Source organism: Drosophila subobscura, chromosome E, assembly GCF_008121235.1.
Source record: "Drosophila subobscura isolate 14011-0131.10 chromosome E, UCBerk_Dsub_1.0, whole genome shotgun sequence".
In the NCBI taxonomy this organism is placed as follows: Eukaryota; Metazoa; Arthropoda; class Insecta; order Diptera; family Drosophilidae; genus Drosophila; species Drosophila subobscura.
In genome coordinates this window covers 1,997,179-2,017,181 of record NC_048531.1, presented here as the reverse complement: position 1 = coordinate 2,017,181, position 20,003 = coordinate 1,997,179, and the positions used below count along the sequence as shown (strand labels likewise).

General features: G+C 46.6%; 1 long non-coding RNA gene across 1 annotated transcript; it reads left to right on the top strand.

Moving 5' to 3' along the window:
- Positions 1 to 11,826: 11,826 nt before the first annotated feature.
- LOC117890960 lies at positions 11,827 to 19,722 on the top strand. The gene is made up of 3 exons (XR_004648605.1): positions 11,827 to 12,004; positions 12,418 to 12,488; positions 19,712 to 19,722. It is a non-coding gene; the product is annotated as an uncharacterized LOC117890960 (long non-coding RNA).
- Positions 19,723 to 20,003: the final 281 nt, after the last annotated feature.

The window sequence follows — 20,003 nt, the reverse complement described above, 5'->3', positions numbered from 1 at the left end:
GGCCTTTGTCGGCATCCTGACGTCGCGAAACGCCCGTCGGGCTCCACCTCCTCGGACGAGTCTCCTGCGGCGGCGTTTATGGGCTGCCTGTTCAGCCAACCTTGCACCGAGAGTAAGCGTTGCTCAAGGGGGAGTCGGTCGTACCTGGTGACACCGAGCCGCTCCACGCGGAATAAACGTGCTTGTCTTGACGTCGAGGGTCCCATGGGTTCGAACTGCCAGCGAGTCGGCTGGGCCTGGTGGGGTACTGTCGTCGATGGGTTCCGGGCTCCTTCTGTGTGTCCTCGAGCGTTTCCCGTCGCGTCATCATGTGCTCCTAGGGGCCGGGCCATGCTACCGTCGCGTTGTCGCTTCATTTCGGTCAATTCCTATAGGGAGAACCCCTAAAGATTAGTACTTTCCTACCTCAGCGGGTTTATGTCATACCCTTCCCCCTATCCTGCTTAGGCGGTGCGCTTGAGAAAGTTTTACAATGGTTGTGTTATCCTATCTTAACTAATCCCTTAAGGGGATGCATACGTAACTTACTACTTGTGCGTTTCGCCCCTTGCGGGACGAGGACGTCATGGCGGCGAGCCGCCATAAGTGGCCCTTGCGAAATTAGTAGCTCCGGTGCATGTCTCCGTCGTTGTCGGGGCTTCTTCGTTGTCTTCATCGCCGTGGAAAGCCTTCAGGTCTGCTAGGCTCGCGGTCTTCCTTTGTCGTCCTGGGTGCATCTGGAGTTTGACTATATTAGGGGACAAGAATTTGATTACCCTGTACGGTCCTTCGTATTTCGGTGCAAGTCTCGCCGCGAACGCGTCGGCTGCCTTGGATAGGTGGTGTTGACGTAGGAGAACCAGCGATCCTAGTTCTGGTCGCCACTCGCGTCGGCGTAGGTCGTATGTCTTCTTCTGTGCCTGGGTCGCCCGTTGGGTGTTTTCTCGTACTACTTTGAAGATGTCCTGTAGCCGGGTGGCCTTGTCTTGCGCGGCTTCGGATTCATCTCCCAACCCCGGAGTTACCTCATCGTACAAGGAGCCGGGTAGCCTCGGTTCTCTACCGAATACCAGGAACGCCGGGCTGAAGCCGGTGGTGTCCGATGTGCTACTGTTCACTGCTAAGCTCAGCTCTGGTAGCAGATCATCCCAGGTACGTTGGTCTCCCTCGATGTACTGTGCGATCATTGTCTTGATGGTCCTATTGGCTCTTTCCGTCGGGTTTTGCAGGGGGGTGCATGGGGCGGTATGCTCCAGTTCCATTCCTGCCAGTTCGCAGAACGGGCGAAATGACCGACTCGTGAACAGTGTGCCGTTATCACACACGAACTTCCATGGGACGCCGAATCGGCTGAGGATCCTCTCCCTGAACGCTTTCTCTAGGTGAGCCGTGGTGGCTTTCCGAAGGGGTACCAATTCCACCCACTTGCAGAAAGAGTCGAAGAAGACGAGGAGCATCGTGTTGCCGTGTTTGGAGCGGGGCAATGGGCCGACGAAGTCCGCGCAAAGTATATCAAACGGGCCTTTTGCTTGTCGCGTGTACATCCGTCCTGCGGGTTTCCGTTGACTCACCTTGAACTTCTGGCAGTTTTCGCAGCGTTGCACCACTAAGCAAACAACACATAGAGACTGCAAATCAAGTTAAAACTGGCTGCCTAATCAGTATAGTGGATCGGCTCCCATTGGCTTCGGCTCTTGGTGAGAGAGCCTTCGGCTGAGATAATTTGGCGTTGGCTCTCTTGAACATTGAACCCAAAGCGACTCTCGCAAAAACAAAGTTTTGTTTCGTCTTCAAGTCTGCTTCGCAATTTCATGTGTGCGGTGACACATAAATATGTACATACACACATGATGGCAATGCGTGTATCCATTCTCGACTTCAATTTTTAGCGTTTGACGAGACGTTTGTCATTTTTCTGTTGTTCTGAGATCACATACCCTTTCTTTCAAACTTGCGACTTTATGAAGCAGCTTGCCCCAAATGAAAATAAATTGATTTTGTGTATCCCCTCTATGCTCATATATTTCTTAAGTACATTTAGGACGAAAGGGATAAACGGTTATAAACATCTAAATATGTATACATATAACAACAATTGACTTGGCGTTGCAAATATTTTCCATTAGAGTATTCAGCGTACACTGTGTGAATAAACAGAATTATAAGTGGAGTCATGGCAGCTGTGCCGAAAAAGAATTTATTTGTTTATCTTTTCAAGTCGCTTTCGCAGTCTCGTGTGTGTCTATCTATGTCATTCCATTCCTAGGCATCGCCGCAGTTCCTTGACTTTGCTCGGGGGAGCTAGCTTCCGGACTGCTACAATCTTCTGTGGGTCGGTGTGTATACCCTGCTCGCTGATGACATGACCCAAATATACGATGCTCCTTTGGAAGAAACTGCATTTGTCCTTGTTCAATCGGAGGTTCGCCTCCCTCAATCTTCGAAACACCTCTCGTAGGTTCTCGATATGGTCCTCTAGAGCTACTCCAATCACGATGATGTCGTCGAGATACGCAAAGGCGTGGGGTTCCATACGGGGTCCGATGACGCTGTCCAATGCCCGTTGAAACGTTGCTGCTGCAGAGTGAAGTCCGAACGGCATGACTTTCCAGTGGAAAAGGCCACGACCAGGAACGGTGAACGCTGTGCACTCCCTACTTCCCTCCGCCAAGGGGATCTGCCAATATCCGTTCTTGAGGTCCAACGTCGAAATGTAGTGTGCGTTGCGGAGTCTCTCGAGGATGTGGTTGATTCGAGGAAGCGGGTAGGCGTCCGGCACGGAGCAAGCGTTGAGTTGCCGGTAGTCTACACACATGCGCATATCCCCGGTTTTCTTTCCTACTAAAACGATAGGGGCACTATGAGGACTCTTCGAGGGTTCGATGCGTCCTTCCCGGAGTAATTCGTCGACCTGGGCGTTGATGATCTTCTGCATTGCCGGATTTTTAGGGAAATACCTCTGTTTTATGGGTTTGTCGTCCTTCAGGATGATCGTATGCTTCGTTATGTGAGAGACGTTGCTCAGTCCTTCAAACTTCGCCAACTCGCGTCGCAAGAAATCGGTCACCCAGGGTGCGAGCGAGGGTTCTCCGGCTGGGGGCTTCCGCTACGGGAGGTCTTCAGGTCTCGTCACCGTCATGATGGCCAGGTTCACAGTGCCGGTGTTCGTCGATTTCGTCCTACGAAAAGGATTGTGCTGTCGGGCAGCGGCGGCGTCGGCCAAGGGCGTTAAGTGGTAGTCCGGGGAGTCGCCGAGGTTCGTGTTGTTAGCTTCGCATTCTCGGAAGGCTACTATAGCTTCGTTACTGCATCTAGGTAAACCATCGTCAGACCTTGGGTACGTCGTCACATCGTCGTTGCGGTGCCCAATGTGGGGAAAAATTGGCTGCGTTGTCCGGGCGAGGTTGCTGGGTCGTGTGTGGTCAGGGCTGCGATGCGTTGTCCTGGTCGTGCTGCTGGGTCCGGTGTGGTCGAGGCTGGGGTAAGTGGTCTGGATACTGCTTACTGAATACTGGCTTGAGTCTCCATGCTTCCTGTCGTCGTCTTGGTGATGTCGGTGGGTAGGCGAACTGGCCCTGGGTATATCCAGCGGTGTCGCAGTTGTCTCCGTCGGTGTTTCTGTGATCCTGCGTGTGTCTGGCGATGAGTGGGTGGAAGGCAGACTGGCCCTGGGCGTATCCAGCAGTGTCGCAGCCGTCTCCATCCGTATTCCTGTGCTCCTGCTTGTCTCTGGCGATGAGTGGGTGGAAGGCAGACTGGCCCTGGGCGTATCCAGCGGTGTCGCAGCCGTCTCCATCCGTATTCCTGTGCTCCTGCTTGTCTCTGGCGATGAGTGGGTGGAAGGCAGACTGGCCCTGGGCGTATCCAGCGGTGTCGCAGCCGTCTCCATCCGTATTCCTGTGCTCCTGCTTGTCTCTGGCGATGAGTGTGTGGAAGGCAGACTGGCCCTGGGTTTATCCAGCGGTGTCGCAGCCGTCTCCATCCTTGTCCTTTTGGCGTTGGGTCCGGCATGGTCAATGTCCTTTTGCGTTGTCCTGGTCGCGCGGCTGAGGTCGGCGTGTTCGTGTTCCGATGGTGTCGTCAGAGGGGCCTTGCTGGGTTTGGCGTGGTCGAGAGTGGGTTTCGTTGTCCTGGTGGCGTTGCTGGGTCCGGCGTGTTCGTACCGTAGTGAGTGCGTCGTCCTTTGTGGGCTGTTGGCTTTAGCGGGGTCGCATCGAGGCGAAGAGGTCGTCATGGGGTTAGCCAGGGGTGTACTCGCGAGGGGCTCGGTCGAGGGTGGCTCATCACGGAACGTCACCGTGCGAATCCGAGAAGGTGGCGACGGGGGAATACTGTTGAGGTCTCGTGTCAGCTGTAAATACGCTCGTCCGCATTGTAGTATCGCTTGGATCCCGCAAAGGAAGTCGAGTCCTAATATGACGTCGTCCGCCACTACGGGTAGTACCAATAGGGACACCGGTGTTACTTGTTGATCCAAGCGTACCTCGACTGTCACTGCCTGCGTCACCTCCTTCGTGCTCCCATCCGCCAGGCGGACCCTGGTCCTTACGTCCCGTACTCTTCCTTCCACTCGCAGCGCCTTCACCATTCGATGGCTGATAAAGGATCGTGTCGCCCCCGTATCCAAGGTTGCGGACAAAGGTCTTCCGTCGATGGTCACCAATGCTGCGATCCTCCCATTTTCCAACCTCAACGGGTGTGTTACTCCTGGGGGCTCTGGTCGTATGTCTCCACTCGGTTCCCTCCCGGGTAGAGACTCGATCCGTTTCCCGACACCTCTTGGCGGCAACAGTCTATGGTCCGGATACCTCGACGACCACACTCCCAACAGAAAAGAACTCGTCGATTCCGGCAGGCACTGCTGAAGTGACCCTGTTCTCCGCAATTATGGCAGGCCCGGCGTATGTCCAAAGGTTTGTTCCCGTCTTGAGCCATCGCGCGGCTAGTCGTCTCGGCGCTTCGCGAAGGTCCGAGCTCCTCTGGGCTGTCCCGTTGTATGGTCGGCGATCCTGGTCCTGTATGCGATGGCATTCGGGTCCTCGTATCCGTGCGCTGGTTAGAGGGGTAGGCCTGTCCGCGATCCCTAGTCACTTCGTATGCGACTATCAACTGGGTGAGTTCTCTCAGCGTCGTGAACTCGTGTCTCCTGGTAAACAGCTGGTATTCGGGCCTGAGATTTTCATAGATCCTGTCTAGCTCGTTGTCCGGTGTGTACTGGGCTCGCTGCATCATAAGGCGGAGGTCAATCATGTAATCCTGAAATGCTTCCCCGGGCCGTTGGTACCGGCTTCGAATAGTGTCCTCGAGGCGTTGAAAATAGCGAGGGGGCAAAAAGAATTCCAAGAATTCCTTTCGAAATTCGGCCCAGGGCTTCCCTTGCATCTGGAACGTCCTAAACCATCCTTCTGCCTTGTGGGTCAGCAATCCTGAGATGACTCGAGGTAGTTGCTCCGGCTCCCTCCGTAAGCTTCCACGCGCTCTTCCAACCGTTCGATGAAAGCCAATGCATCCGAATGTCCGTCGAACTTCAATCCCCAGTTGCATAATTTGTCGGCCAATGATGCGTAGGAGATTTCTTCTCTGCCAGATCTTGAAGCTTGGAATTCCTCGGCAGGGTGGCGCGAGTATATACGTTGGCCAGGCCTGTAATCCGACATGGCTTCTTGGTGCCTGCTATCGTTAAACGGGGTACTTCCGGCTACTCGAGGCACTTCGGGAATCACTATGGACAGAGGTTGCTCTAGCTGGATACCGTCTTTCTGCTCTCCACGGCTGGGCCCCGATGCCGACGATGCTGTAAACTGCGTCCTCGGGCTAGGGGCACTAGTGTATTGTGTCCCCAGCTCCTCAATCCGCCTAGAAATCTCCGCTGGATGACCGGCGCGGGAGATAAAAGCTGATATGCGACTCCGTAATTCCTCCACTGTGTCTGTCTCACCGAGGCCGAATTCAACCGCGATGGTCTGCAGCTCGTCCTTACGCCGATACGAAATCCACTGTACGCCCATGCCGAATCGTTGACCGATGAGCCTAAAAACTTATATTTCGAGGGAGTGGAAAGTCAATGATTAGGGTAGCGGCAGCACTTTTCCTGTCCGAAAATCGCACTGAAGAAACCGTGAGCGGATACGCTGATGCCTCGTGAGGGATTCCTTGTATTTAATCTCGGCACGGGGTATCCAGGTCACTATAGATTAACCACACAGGGTATATTCACGCAGGGTGGGGCACGATTAAACAGCGTACGGCTCGTAGATGATGCTCCTTGGCTGATGCTGCTCCTTGGTATCCTGGGCGCGGGCCCTTGTTATCCTTAATAGTTGGTCCTTGGGGCTCGGTCCCGGCTCCTGGGCTTCGTTGGTCCTTGAGATGATGCTGGTATACGGGGCGGAAGTATTGATCCTCGCTGTCGTTGTTCCTGGTGAAGGTCCTTGTCGTTGATCCTGTCTGTAAGTCGTGTGTCCTCGTTGTGTTTTATTTCCTAGCTCCCTGTTCAGTGTCGACTGTCTCGCTTGAATGCCGCGGGCTAACTCCCTCCTTGTCGCGGGTCCGCGATATAAATATCGGACGCCCGGTCTGCTTCTCTCGACCCTTCGTTCGTCTCCCTCTCTCGATTGCTCTGCTTATGTGCTGCCGCTCTGCTGCCGTAGCGCCTCTGCTCGGCGCCCGTGGGGTGATCACGTATGGACGCTATGAGGCCCTCTCTCCTCTGCTGCCGCTCTTCCGCTGCTTCTCCTCTGCTTGGCGCACGCGGGACGGTCACGTATGCACGCTATGGTTGGGGAGGTTGCGGTTTGCCAAAAGATTAACTGTTGAAATCTACGTGCCTCTCTGCAATTCGCCTGCGCTTGATCGTCTCGTACCCAAAAAAATTAACGCCACGTGCTGCCACTCGAAAAATTCCGAGTCGATGCCGACAAAACCCCGTTTCCACTTATTTTTTCCACGAAAATCGTCCCCTACAAATCCCTAGCCACCTAAAACATATTGGAATCCCGGAGTCCCTGCTCGGGCGCCATCTGTAAGGAAGCTTTCTGGCTGGGGTACATATCTCCGTCACGCCAGGGTCGAAATTACAGCAAAATTTATAATTTGCCGGGACTCCGAGCGTTTAGGGGGAGGAAAAGGTTCGCTAGGGAACGCTATTGGACGATAAGGGAGGGGGAGGAATACTCGGGGACGTCGATCAACGTCTGCAAAGGCCAAGACTAACGCCGGACGGCGCTTTGGTGGGCCCGAGAACTCCCTCGATACTACGGGAAAGGGGGGAAGCAGGCTCGGAGACGTCAGTCAACGTCCGCAAAGGCCAAGGCTGTCGCCGGACGGCACTTTAGGAACCGAAGACTCACTCAATACTACCGGAAAGTGAGGGAAGAATGCTCGGAAACGTCGGTCAACGTCCGCAAAGGCCGAGACTATCGTCGGTCGCCACTTTGGGGTCCGTACATTCGTTCAAACTACTGGGAGGAGGAGGTGAGAAGGAAATAAGGGATACCTGGAAAAATGATACTACAAAAGATAACAGAGATGCATAAGGAAGGCCCCAATATACCCTCAACACCACAATATCAACACGCGGACTATCTGTCTGCAAACTAAATTCTTTATTTGTCACTTTTGCCTACCTACCGCACCGCCCAGCTTCCACCTTACTCACGGTGTGAGACTCGCTTACCCTGCCTGCTCGAGTCGACCTCGAGTTCTCGCGATCGACCTCCTTGTTTTTTTGCAGCCGGGCTCCTGGGTTTTCTGTCGGTCTTCTGCTGGCTTTCCGTCGGCGTCGGCGTCGGCGGCTCTGCACTTTCGTTTTCTCTAGCCAGCGCTGTCGCTCTCTTCTCTCGGGTCGGCGGATCGGTCCGTTGCGTTCAGCGTCGGTGGCTCTCGGTCCCGCCTGGGGGCTGCCTGGGCGGCGACGTCGACGTCGGCATCGGCAGCTTCTCGCCTTTGCTTGGCCAGCAAGCCTTGCGATTGGCTGTCCGCACTCTCCCTGGCGGTGTCGCCTGCTATCCGTTCGCGCTTTACTCCTATCCGCTAATAACCGTTGGGCCTCGCTGCCGCTGTCATAAGGGTGCTCGCCTGGGCTCCTACGCTTTCGTTCTCCCTCTAGTATGTACCGCAATCTCGGCACTAGAGATGCCGCATCTCGCCAGTGATGCCCGCGTGATCACTCTTTCCTACCAAATGATAACATGACTCACGGACTCACGGAACGGGGCAAAAATGTGGGGGAGCGTACGCTCCTTCACAGCGGTTATCGGCCTCAGTGAAAACTGCCGATGGTAAATCGCAAGGCATAGTTGGTCGTCTGACTACCGAGGTTGCCTATAGAGGCGAAGTCAGGAAGATACATTTTTTCCTAGTTCCTTCTTTATCGGGAGACCTCTATCTTGGTATTGACTTTTGGTCAGCTTTTCACTTGCTTCCAATTTCGCTTTTAAATGAGCAGTTTTCTGTTTCGTCGTTGGACGATCCCTTAACGAGGTCATTAACGGAGCAACAGCAACAATTGCTATCGAAAACCATACGCCAGTTTCCTTCTTTTGCTATAAAAGGCTTGGGACGCACTACATTAATATCACATTCGATTGATGTGGCAGATGCAAAACCAATTAAGCAGCGTCATTATCCTGTTTCACCAGCAATAGAAAAATCTATGTACGACGAGTTATGTAGATCGAATGCTCAGCCTTGGGGTCATAGAAGAATCGAGCAGTAGTTGGTCCTCACCAGTAGTGTTAGTGCGCAAGCCTGGCAAAGTTAGATTGTGTATAGATAGCAGGAAAGTTAACGACCTCACAGTAAAAGATGCATATCCCATGCCCCTTATTGATGGCATTCTGGCAAGATTACCCAAAGCCGAGTTCATTACGAGTTTAGATCTCAAAGACGCATTCTGGCAAATACCTCTCGATATGAAATCTAGCTACAAAACGGCCTTTACTGTTCCTGGTAGACCCCTTTACCAGTTTACAGTGATGCCGTTTGGTTTAACTAACTCACCTCATACTATGTCAAGGCTCATGGATAAGATTATTCCAGCAAACTTGCGCAATGAAGTTTTTATCTACCTAGATGACCTCTTGATCGTGTCTGACACATTTGAAAGGCATCTTGAGGTATTGGGGACTGTAGCTAACCAATTGAAAATAGCAAATTTGACTATAAATGTGGAAAAGAGTCATTTTTGTCTGAAAGAGGTCAAGTATTTAGGTCACATAATTGGAAACGGTACCATTAGTACCGATCCAGAGAAAATTACTGCAATTACCGACTTTCCAGTACCTCGTTCAATTAAGCAAGTTCGTCGGTTTCTAGGCTTAACGGGATGGTATCATACATTTATCCGAAACTACGCTGCACTAGCGACACCTTTAACTGATACCTTAAAGCAGAAGCGTAGTTTTGTTTGGAGCGAAGAAGCCCAAAACGCATTTGTGTTATTAAAAAAGCACATGAGTACAGCTCCATTGTTACATAGTCCGAATTTCAGCATACCCTTTAGCATACACTGTGATGCAAGTAACACGGGTGTAGGAGCCGTTTTGATGCAGAACAATGAGGCTAACGATGAAGTGCCGGTAACGTTTATGTCACGGAAGCTAAACAAATGCCAAAGAAATTACACTGAAAAAGAGTGTTTGGCAGCTTTATTAGCTGTTAAGAAGTTTAGGGCCTATATTGAAGGGCAAGAGTTCAGCATTATTACAGACCATGCGTCCTTAAAATGGCTAATGACCCAAGCTGATCTTAGTTCCCGGTTAGCCAGATGGTCCTTAAAGCTTCAAGGGTTCCATTTTAAAATTCAGCATCGTAAAGGAAGTCAAAATATAGTTCCAGATGCTCTGTCCCGCACACATACAGAAGATTTATCGTCCTTAGTTATGGCTAGTATTGTTGATCTGCAGTCAGATGAGTTTCAGTCAGTTGAGTATTTAGCGCTAAAAGACCGAATCAAAGAAAACGCTGCCAAAACCCCCGATCTAAAGGTTGTAAACGGATATATTTACCGACGAGCAGAACACGCAGCCGTGGAAAAAATAGCGGACGATCTTTGTTGGAAGCTTTGGTTACCACGCGGACTAGTTGAAAAAGCATTAAAAAGCGCGCACGAAGACCCACTATCCTCGCACGGTGGCATAAACAAAAATTTGGAAAAATGACGACGTGTTTACTATTGGCCTAATTTGGTGTCCGATGTAAAGACGTACATATATAAACAGTTGTGTTGTGTGTAAGAGCACAAAATATCCCAGCCGCACACTCCTACCTCCGTTAGGGAACACGGGTCAATCTGATAGGTTTTTCCAAAAACTATATGTAGATTTCCTTGGGCCATATCCCCGAAGTCGTTCTGGTCATATAGGTATATTTATCGTTGTAGATCATTTGTCTAATTTCCCCTTCCTAAAGCCAGTAAAAAAATTTACGGCTGACATAGTAGCTCGATATCTGGAAGAAGATTTATGTCATTGTTTTGGCGTCTTGGAAACAATAGTCTCGGACAATGGCGTGCAGTTCAGATCAGAAATTTTTAATTCTCTAAAGTATCAAAAAAAGTATCATATCTCACACACTTATACAGCGTTTTACGCTCCGCAAGCCAACGCATCTGAACGAGTGAACCGATCAGTTATAGCTGCCATAAAGTCATATGTTCCTCCTGATCAAAAGAATTGGGATGAGCAGCTCAGTAGCATTTGCTGCGCTCTACGTTCCTCCATATCGCCACGCCTTTGGCCAGCACATGCTAGTTGACGGAGCCAGCTATAAGCTGTTAAGGAAGTTACAGATGTTAGATCGTACGGTACAAGTGAGCCAAGAGGATTTGTTTGATCTCATTAGACACAAGGCAAAGGATACGATGCAAGCCCAACACACTCGAAATGAAAAACGTATAATTTACGAAGTCGGGATGTCTTTTATAAGGTAGGTCAGGAGATATACCGCAGGAACTTCCAGCAAAGCAACTTTGCAAAAGGCTTTAGTGCTAAACTAGCACCAGCTTTTATAAAAAGCCGGATAAGACGGAAGCTGGGAAATTGCTATTATGAGGTTGAAGATGTGCAAGGTAAATTTATAGGGAAATTTCATGCAAAAGACCTTAAACAGTAAATTCTTACTTTCCTTTTTCAAGCGTGGATCCCACTTTTGGTGTTGTTCCCCCAAAGTGTGATTTTGGTAGGGGGGAAATTGTAGTGACGCTTGTTTTTGGGTTAGACTTTTTTTTTGTTAGAGGCCGAAAGTATGCCTTAGACTTTCGTAACTTCTTGCCAGCTCCTGTATGGTACTTCAGCTGATCGACGGTACAAGGTGGTAGAAGATCCAGGGAAGAGAGTTTAATTGTAATAATGTTAACAATTTGGAAATGGCGTATGTACCCCTTTCGATGTTAACCGGGGTGTGCAGGAAGTTCAGCTACTGCCACGGTCTTTTCAATTCTGGACGTGAGTCGATCAAGTCGCATCTCATATTTAATAAACGCAAGTAATAGTGCGAAAAGCTGAAACCGCGACTAAAAGTATTACAAAGATATTTAGTAAATGCATGAATTTAAATACCGCAGCCGCTGGGCCGCTTGGAATATTAAAAAAGTGCCAAACGCAAATAAGCGGTAAGCCATACATTTTTGTTCGTGTTTTTGTTAAGCAGAAAATTGTGAAACGGTAGAATCCATTTTTATTTTTCTTCTCTCTTTTCCTTTTTTTTTGTCTTTGCAAGTGCAGATTGGTACTTAGTACTTAGTGCTTTTGTGTAGAAGCTACGAACGAGTTCAATCACCTTTAAACTAAAGGCAATAAAATAACTCAATTCGCCGATTAGGTAAGCAATAAACAAAAACAGCTGTTTTGTCTACGGCAGTGCCGAATAATTAATAATTGATTGCGCTCCCAGCGATCGGGAATTCGCCGCTAGTAGGCGCAACTAAAGCCGAGAGAAGCCGCTGCAATTGGAAGAGAATTAGTTTAATTCGCACCTCCGCAGCCACCGTCTGGACGGGGAAGCAGCGATTTTATAACCGGGTAATGTCGGTTAAATAACCCTTCGTTTAAATTGTTGTACACCTAGTTTTAGTTATTTTTCTGTCCACCCTAGCCTAAGTATGGAATAAGTTTGGTAGGGTTAAGTGAAAAATGAAACATTAAGAGATTCGAGGAATGTAAAAGTCACATAAAAGTGGTTGAAAATTAGAATATTGTGTGCAGCATTAGAAAACGCCGTTAATTGGTGCAATCGACGTTCCTCTTCCCTTTTTTGTTCTTCGTGCATGTCTCTCTCTTCTAATGTGTTCAGGTATTGGCGTTGAGAGCCGAAAATAGGCGAGCGTAGAAGAGAGAGAAAACGAAGATCGCGAGAGCGAAGAGAAAAAATTATTAGCTCTTCGCCGTAGATTTTGTTTTTGTGCATTCTTTTGTTTTTTTCTATTCCCTTTTTAAAAAGTGCAACAGATTCGCCGCCTCGCATCGAAAAAAGCGCTTTTGGAGATGGAAGGTTCCGAAATATGCACGTTAGTGGAAACCAAATTACTTGTATTGCATGTTAAAAAGATTATGAGAGAGGGAATGAGGAAGGAGAGAGTATAAGAGCTCACTAATATAGTTTTAACCATTTTTTTTTTTTTTTTTTTTTTTTGACATATGTATGTATATGTACTTATGTGAATTTCATTACTTTCAAACCATTTATTATTCTCTTTATTTATACATATATTATTTTTACCTTTTTTCTTCTTTTTTTTTCTAAACCTTTTTTTTCTTGCGTGATAACCTTGTTGTGAAGCACGCTTAAACTCCCTTTTATATATACGTTTTTTTTGCCATGAGCATTCTGTTATAATAAATAGGTTTGAATTTGAATTTCAATATGTTCTAGTTGTTCGGATTGTGGGAGCCATGTCTCGTCGTAGTATGGAAGTAGGTTAGAGTGTTAGGTTGTTCAAGGGATCATCGGCCACTATTTTGGGCTTGCGGCTAAGATGATCATGGTAGGGTGGGCATCAGCTGTCGTAGCAACACCAGCGCAGCAGTGAAACAACCAAAACCAATTTGGCTTTTGCAACAACATCTTGCAGTGTCATAACTAGTCAATTTTATGTGTTTTCCTATCCTTCCTGTCTGTCCGATCGAACTTGTGTTTGGCCTAAACAAGCACGCGAATTTTAATGTATGTAATTATGTATATACAAAGCGAGCAGGCAGCACAGTGGTCTTTATAAGTAGCGCTTATAAGTGCATTCCGAAAGAGAACTCCGAAAGTGGATCGTAAGCGCAAGCTTTACGCCGAGCTTACGAAAGAGAGTCGCTGCAGTGTTAGCACATGCAAGCGAGAGCGGCGCTTATCTTAAAAAAGAGAGTTAGGTAGCGTGAGCATAGAAGTTGCCCTTGACGTTTGACCGAAATTCCACTCAATTCAGCGAAAGATCATACGATTGTCCCGTTAAAGCTCGCAAACATCATCCGATCTATGAGCTTTATGTTCTGTACAGCCTAATTTAACTTGGATGAGTTTCGCTTGAGTTAATAGCAAAGAGTCGATCAACGAAAAGAGACGTGATTGTGTCAAGCAATATATATATATATATATATATATGTACATAACCTGCATATAGATTACGCATTTCCTCGTGGTGAAATTTTTGTGCAAAAACCGTTTATTCTGAGAAATCTCTGTGGATCGGTGTTAGTACCAAGGGTGAATAAGAATTAACCAAGGTATGTGGGCCGTAGGCTACAAAAAGTGATCGGTTTAATTTATGTGAATTAAGTTTATAGGACAGAGGTCAGGAGCCCGTTTCGTCGTTGCAGCCTGAGTGCGCATAAGTACATAGACGGGGTGTTTCCACGAGAGGAGTATCACCGAAGTGATCCTCCAACCTAAAAGGGGTACCATTCGACCCCCCTCTACTGACGGAAACGCTGAGCACCGAAAACCTCTGACTTGGGTCAACTTTATTGAGGCGTCGCAACCCTTAGGAAGCCCAGTGCGAAAGGGGGCGCCTCGGAAACTTTAATCAACTCCAGTGAGAAGACCAGTTTGTCGCGCACTGTAGTGCCAATGTAAGCTGCAGCTTGACCTGCAGCCGGATGTTCCCCGCTTAAGCCCAGTGTGAAGAAGACCAGAACATTGGGCGTGATTTTTGACGGGCATGCCTACGGAGTAGCCGCCGCCGACGCTACAGAAAGATGTCCGTAGTTGCGCTGTGTTAACTTACACATTTCCGGGATTTGAGTTAATATGCCTTTTTAAGGCCAATTCTCTGGCGGAGATATATAGATATGTATTTTTTTTGAGCATCGGGAATTATGAGTGTTGGTAGAAAAGAGTGGGTATGAGACCTTAAAATAATGAAATGAAATTACTAAATCGTACTTGCATGTACGCTCGTGTGCATATATTGTTAATACCTTCTATTTTTCCCCAGAAACCAGCACCTACGTCATCCATGAGCTCATCGATTACGAAAGGAGTAAGGGTTTTAAAAGATCAAAACCAAACGAAAACTGTGAGTTTGTAAACTTGACACTATATATGCACTGAGTATAAATGTAACCTGCGTGTTACTAAATTATTTGATTTAAACCTTTATAATCATTACCATAATGGGTTAACACCTCTCGCCCCCCTTTTATTCTATTACCCGCCTATGATTCTTAGTCTTTATACATGCAACAGCCATTAGATACATATACTTAAATTCTTATAATCTAAAATAGATATATATATTTTTAAGTGGGCTAGACTGCCAGAAAAATGAATTCACCTGTATATTAAGAAAATTTTGAAGATATTGAATATTAATAATAGGAAACCATGGAAATATATCTGAAAGTCTTTGTTTTGAAACCCATTTATAATATGTTCTAAATTCTAATGTCAGTCCTTAGCCAAGCAAGGTCGAAGTGGTAGGATGAAAACTGCCTGAATGTTTTAGGGTCTATACGGTATGATTTACCTGTATGACATAGGCTGGGTGGGTAAAGAAGAGGGATTCTCGACGACACCTGAGTTTCCCGTGCTTTGAATAGAGTAGTTGAGATCATCATTCTCTTTTTTTTTTTTACAACAAATACTTGATCCATTTTCCATACCTTCAGTCCAGTTTAACCTGTGTTCTGCTTTTGATTTTTGATTCTTTTTAAATGTGCACCTAAAATATTATGCGAGTGTGTTTCAGTACTTAACATAGGAGAGAGTAGAACGAACCCCGACAATCCGGCGAGCTTAGCTAGAGCATAGCTAGAGGTGCACACGAAATCTCCTGGTACTAGTTTGGGTAAAAATACATCTATCCCACACCTGCACGCTACATAATTGGCGCCCAACGTGGAGCCCGACAGGGTATGTTTCTCAAATGGTACATAACATCGGTATCAGAGACATGTCATTCTGGGGCGAGGCTCCACCATAGCTCTAAAGTTCCATCCAAAACAATAGTATTATCTTCTCACGAAACAGATAGATCTCTCTAGGTGGGAGTACTACAGTCTTTACATACGGATTATGCGGTTTAATTTCCAAGGTTGGAAAGGTCGACCTATGTATAACTTAGTGTCTCTTAGTCAGGGTAGACTAGCGTAGATAGATAATAACCAAAGAAGCACTTCATGATACGGGACTCCACCAACGAGATCATTCAAGATGTTAATTTAGAGAATGGCGGTAGTTATTCTTATAGAGGGATACTCCGACTCAATTATATTCTTGTCGTTATCTTGATATTGGCTGTTGAGACTCCTGTATCCAAAAACTAGTTCTCGGCAGGGAAAAGTCTCAGATTTTAGGAATTACAATGTTCTATTTATAATAGGTAGAGGTTGTCCATTATCCACACGTACACTCCCGGAAGCTTACAATATAAACAGATAGACTCAACTATTCAACTATTCAACTATTCAAATCGAAATCGGCAGTTTTAAGAGTGGACCACCCAGATCTTGCTTGGAGAGGACGAACATATTGTTATTTATTTTTGAAAATAATAGAAAAGTTCTTTATTAGTTACTTATATTTTTTTTTTATTTGTTGTTTTGCTTAAATATTTTGTTGTTACCATGGCTGTACACCGTAGTAACGAAAACTTAGCTTCGGCGTTGAGTAGCCAAGAAACATTTTGCATAATTTGTCAGGGAAGTTTAAGACAAGATCAGCTAATAGCTACAACGCCTTGTCAACATCGCTTCCATAACACGTGCGTATGTGAACACTTGAAAAGTGAAAAATCTTGTCCTGTCTGCAAGGCGGAATGCGGTCCGAATAGTCTGCGATACGAGAATAACACTCTAGCAGCGGAATTAAACATAAGTGCAGGGTCCCTACCGTCCAACGTTCAGGCTAATGAACCCTTTGAAACGGCACCATCAGATCCAACGGTATCGCATAGGAAAGGGAAATATAACAGTAGAGGTCGAGGGAAAGGAGCCATTCCAAAAAGGGGAATGCAAACAAGGTATCAAGCTAGCCTCGATCGTAATTTATATGGAAGTCGACAGTCTGTTAGCAGTAACGGAAATAGGTCGCCCGGTCACGCGGCAACCGAAGATCTTACCAGTTACATCCATTCGGTAATACAAAGTCAGGAGAAAACTATGATGGAAAGCCTCAGTTCTTTCATTAAATCGTCGATTGAGCAAACCTTGCAAACCCAGTTTGCCAACCTACATTTAACCACGAATATCGCCACGGTAAACAGAGGTCCATCAGAGTCGCGGAGTAATGTTAGGCAGGAGGTAGATAACGGCAGTAATACGAGAAGTAGCGATTCTCCATTAGAAAGTCCGAGAAGCAATCGTACAACCGAGACGGTAGCACCGGCAAAGGCCGCTGGTATTCTACTCAGTTGGCGTCTTAAATTTGATGGTTCTCGGGAGGCAATGCATGTAGAAGAATTTCTATATCGCATTCGTGCTCTGACGGCACAGACTCTTGGAAACGATGACCAACTACTTTGCGATAATTTACATCTGCTTTTCGCGGGAAAAGCCTGTGATTGGTTTTGGGATTTCCATCGAAGAAACCACCAATACTCCTGGCAATCGTTCTGCACAGCGTTCAGACAAAGATTCGACGACCAGAAAGATGATTTTGACCTATGGGAAATGATCAGAAAACGGCAGCAGAAGGAAAATGAACCCTTCGAAGATTTTCAGACAGCGATTGAAAAGTTAGTGGCTCGACTTTCACACGGGATAAGTGAACTCAAAATGATCGATATTCTTAAAAGGAATGCCAAAAGTGCTCTTCGATACGAGCTTCTGCATTTAAAAATTCAGAATAGAAGTGAGTTGAGGGAGGAAGTGAAGAAGCATGAACATTTCTGTAAAGATGCAGGAAACTTTCTGCCGCGAAGTCGAGTAACTAGACCCAATGTGTCGGAAATTCAGAGCGATGACGAAGAACTCGAAGAGGATAGTATCTCCGAGCTACGTCGCAAACGGTTTGTCTGTTGGAATTGTGATAAGACCGGTCATAGGTTTGAAGACTGCGTTGCGGAACGACGCATCTTCTGTTATGGTTGCGGGGCGAAAAATACTTTTAAGCCAAAGTGCGAGAAATGTAATCCATCGGAAAACCGCAAACAGGATGCGCAAACCAGCACCAGTTTGTCGCATCCGACAACGAAGACCGATTAAAAGAAGTGGTTTTCCAAGAAAACTCTTCCAACACGAATTTCAGAAGAGCTCTCTCTGAGAGGTCCTTGGCGGACGCCCAAACTCAGACGGAGGAGATAGATATAGAATGTAGCAGTATACACTCAGATAAGCTAGAATTTAAGTATCAGCCTAAAAGATCGACCATTAGATTAAGACAATTCTGGGCTTCTGTAAAAAGTGTTCGAAAGAGACTTGTCTCCTCGATCCTTATGAGCTCCGATAGCAGGTTATTTGTAGAACTAAGTATAGATACACAAAAATTCATGGCATTGTTAGATTCAGGGGCTACAATAAGTTGCCTTGGAAATGAAGCTGCTAAGTCTTTCGCAGACCACGCCAAGGCGAAAAAATGTTCCGGAAATATTCGAACGGCCAATAATGAATCTTGTAGAGTCATAGCAAAAATCACCATTCCCATAACCTTCCGCGGTCAAACTAAAGACATTGAATTCTTTATAATACCTGCGTTAAAACAAAATGTTTACTTAGGAATAGATTTCTGGAAAGAATTTGGTCTTTTGACGAGTTTGTTAAGCGACCGATCGGTAGTACAGGAACTAGACGTAGGAAGTGAAACCAAGGTATCGGAATCGCCACCGTTACATCATCTAAGCGAAGACCAAAAGGTTAGGTTAGAGTCCGTGATCAATTCCTTTCCATCGTTCGAAAAGGAAGGATTAGGTCGCACCAGCGCTATTCAACATACGATTGAAATGATACCCGACCGACCGGTTAAACAGCGCCATTGGCCTATATCACCTGCAAAGGAAAGGTTAATGTTTGAGGAAGTGGAGAAAATGCTTGCCCTAGATGTTATAGAAGAATCAAACAGTTCTTGGAGTAGCAATTGCGTTTTAGTTAAGAAAGGAACGAAAAATCGACTATGTTTGGACTCACGAGAAATTAATAAAAACACCCGCAAAGATGCCTACCCTTTACCACATATTGATGGCATTCTTAGTCGACTAGCGCCAGCCAAATATATTACGGGACTTGACATGAAACATGCATACTGGCAAATTCCATTAAAGGAAAAATCTCGACATTATACAGCCTTTACTATCCCCAATAGACCACTTTACCAGTATAAGGTAATGCCGTTTTGATTAACCAACGCCGCTCAGACCTTATGCCGACTTATGGACCAGGTGATACCTGCCCATCTACGGAATCGGGTATTCGTCTATTTGGACGATTTACTTTGTGCTCTCCGATGACTTCGATTCGCACATGTTGCTGTTGCTTGAGGTAGCGATGCATTTGCGTAAGGCAAACCTTACAATCAATATAGCCAAGTCAAACTTTTGTATACGGGAGATAAAATACTTGGGATTCATAATTGGTTACGGTCAGTTAAAAACGGACCCGGGTAAAATTAGATCTATAATTGAGTTCCCCATTCCTAAAACTGTAAAACAGCTACGAAGATTCCTTGGGATGGCAGGATGGTACCGACGCTTTATCGATAACTATGCCACCGTCAGCTTTCCGTTAACCGAACTACTGAAAAAGAATCATACGCTTAACTGGAACGCTTCAGCGGAAGTTGCTTTCAATAAACTTAAGTCCTGTTTGACATCTGCTCCAATCTTAGCCACTCCTGATTTTGAGAAACCATTTTTATTAGTATGTGATGCAAGCACCTTTGGTCTAGGCTGCGTATTAGCCCAATTAAATGAGGAAGGGATAGAGTTACCTATAGCTTTTATGTCCGAAAAACTTTCTAAGGCACAACGAAACTACTCTGTTACCGAACTCGAGTGCTTGGCTGTGATTAAAGGAATAAAAAAGTTTAGAGCCTATGTCGAAGGACAGGAGTTTCAAGTCATAACTGACCACGCATCGCTTCAATGGCTTATGAGGCAAAAAGATTTGTCAGGTCGCTTGGCTCGATGGGCTATAAAATTACAGGGATTTAATTTCCAAATTTCACATCGGAAAGGGTCCGAAAACGTAGTAGCGGACGCGTTGTCACGTCAAGATGAACCAGAGGTTAAAGAACTAAATGCTAATGGACCCATAGTAGACCTCACTTCTATTGAGTTTAAGTCAAAAGAGTACATGGATCTAATGGAACATGTAAGGTTAAACCGACTTAAGTTGCCCGACTTGAAAATCGAAGATGATTTGGTATATAAAAGAACCGAACCCTGTTCGGGTGACGCCTTAGCAGATACGCAATCGTGGAAGCTTTGGGTTCCGTCCGGCCTTACCAACGATATTATTGCCCGTGCTCATGACCCTCCAAACGCTTCACACAGCGGTATTGGTAAGACAATCGAAAAAGTGAAAAGGTATCTATTTTGGCCAAAGATGGTAACACAAATACGAGCATATGTGTCAAAATGTGACGTTTGTCACCAGACCAAAAACGCT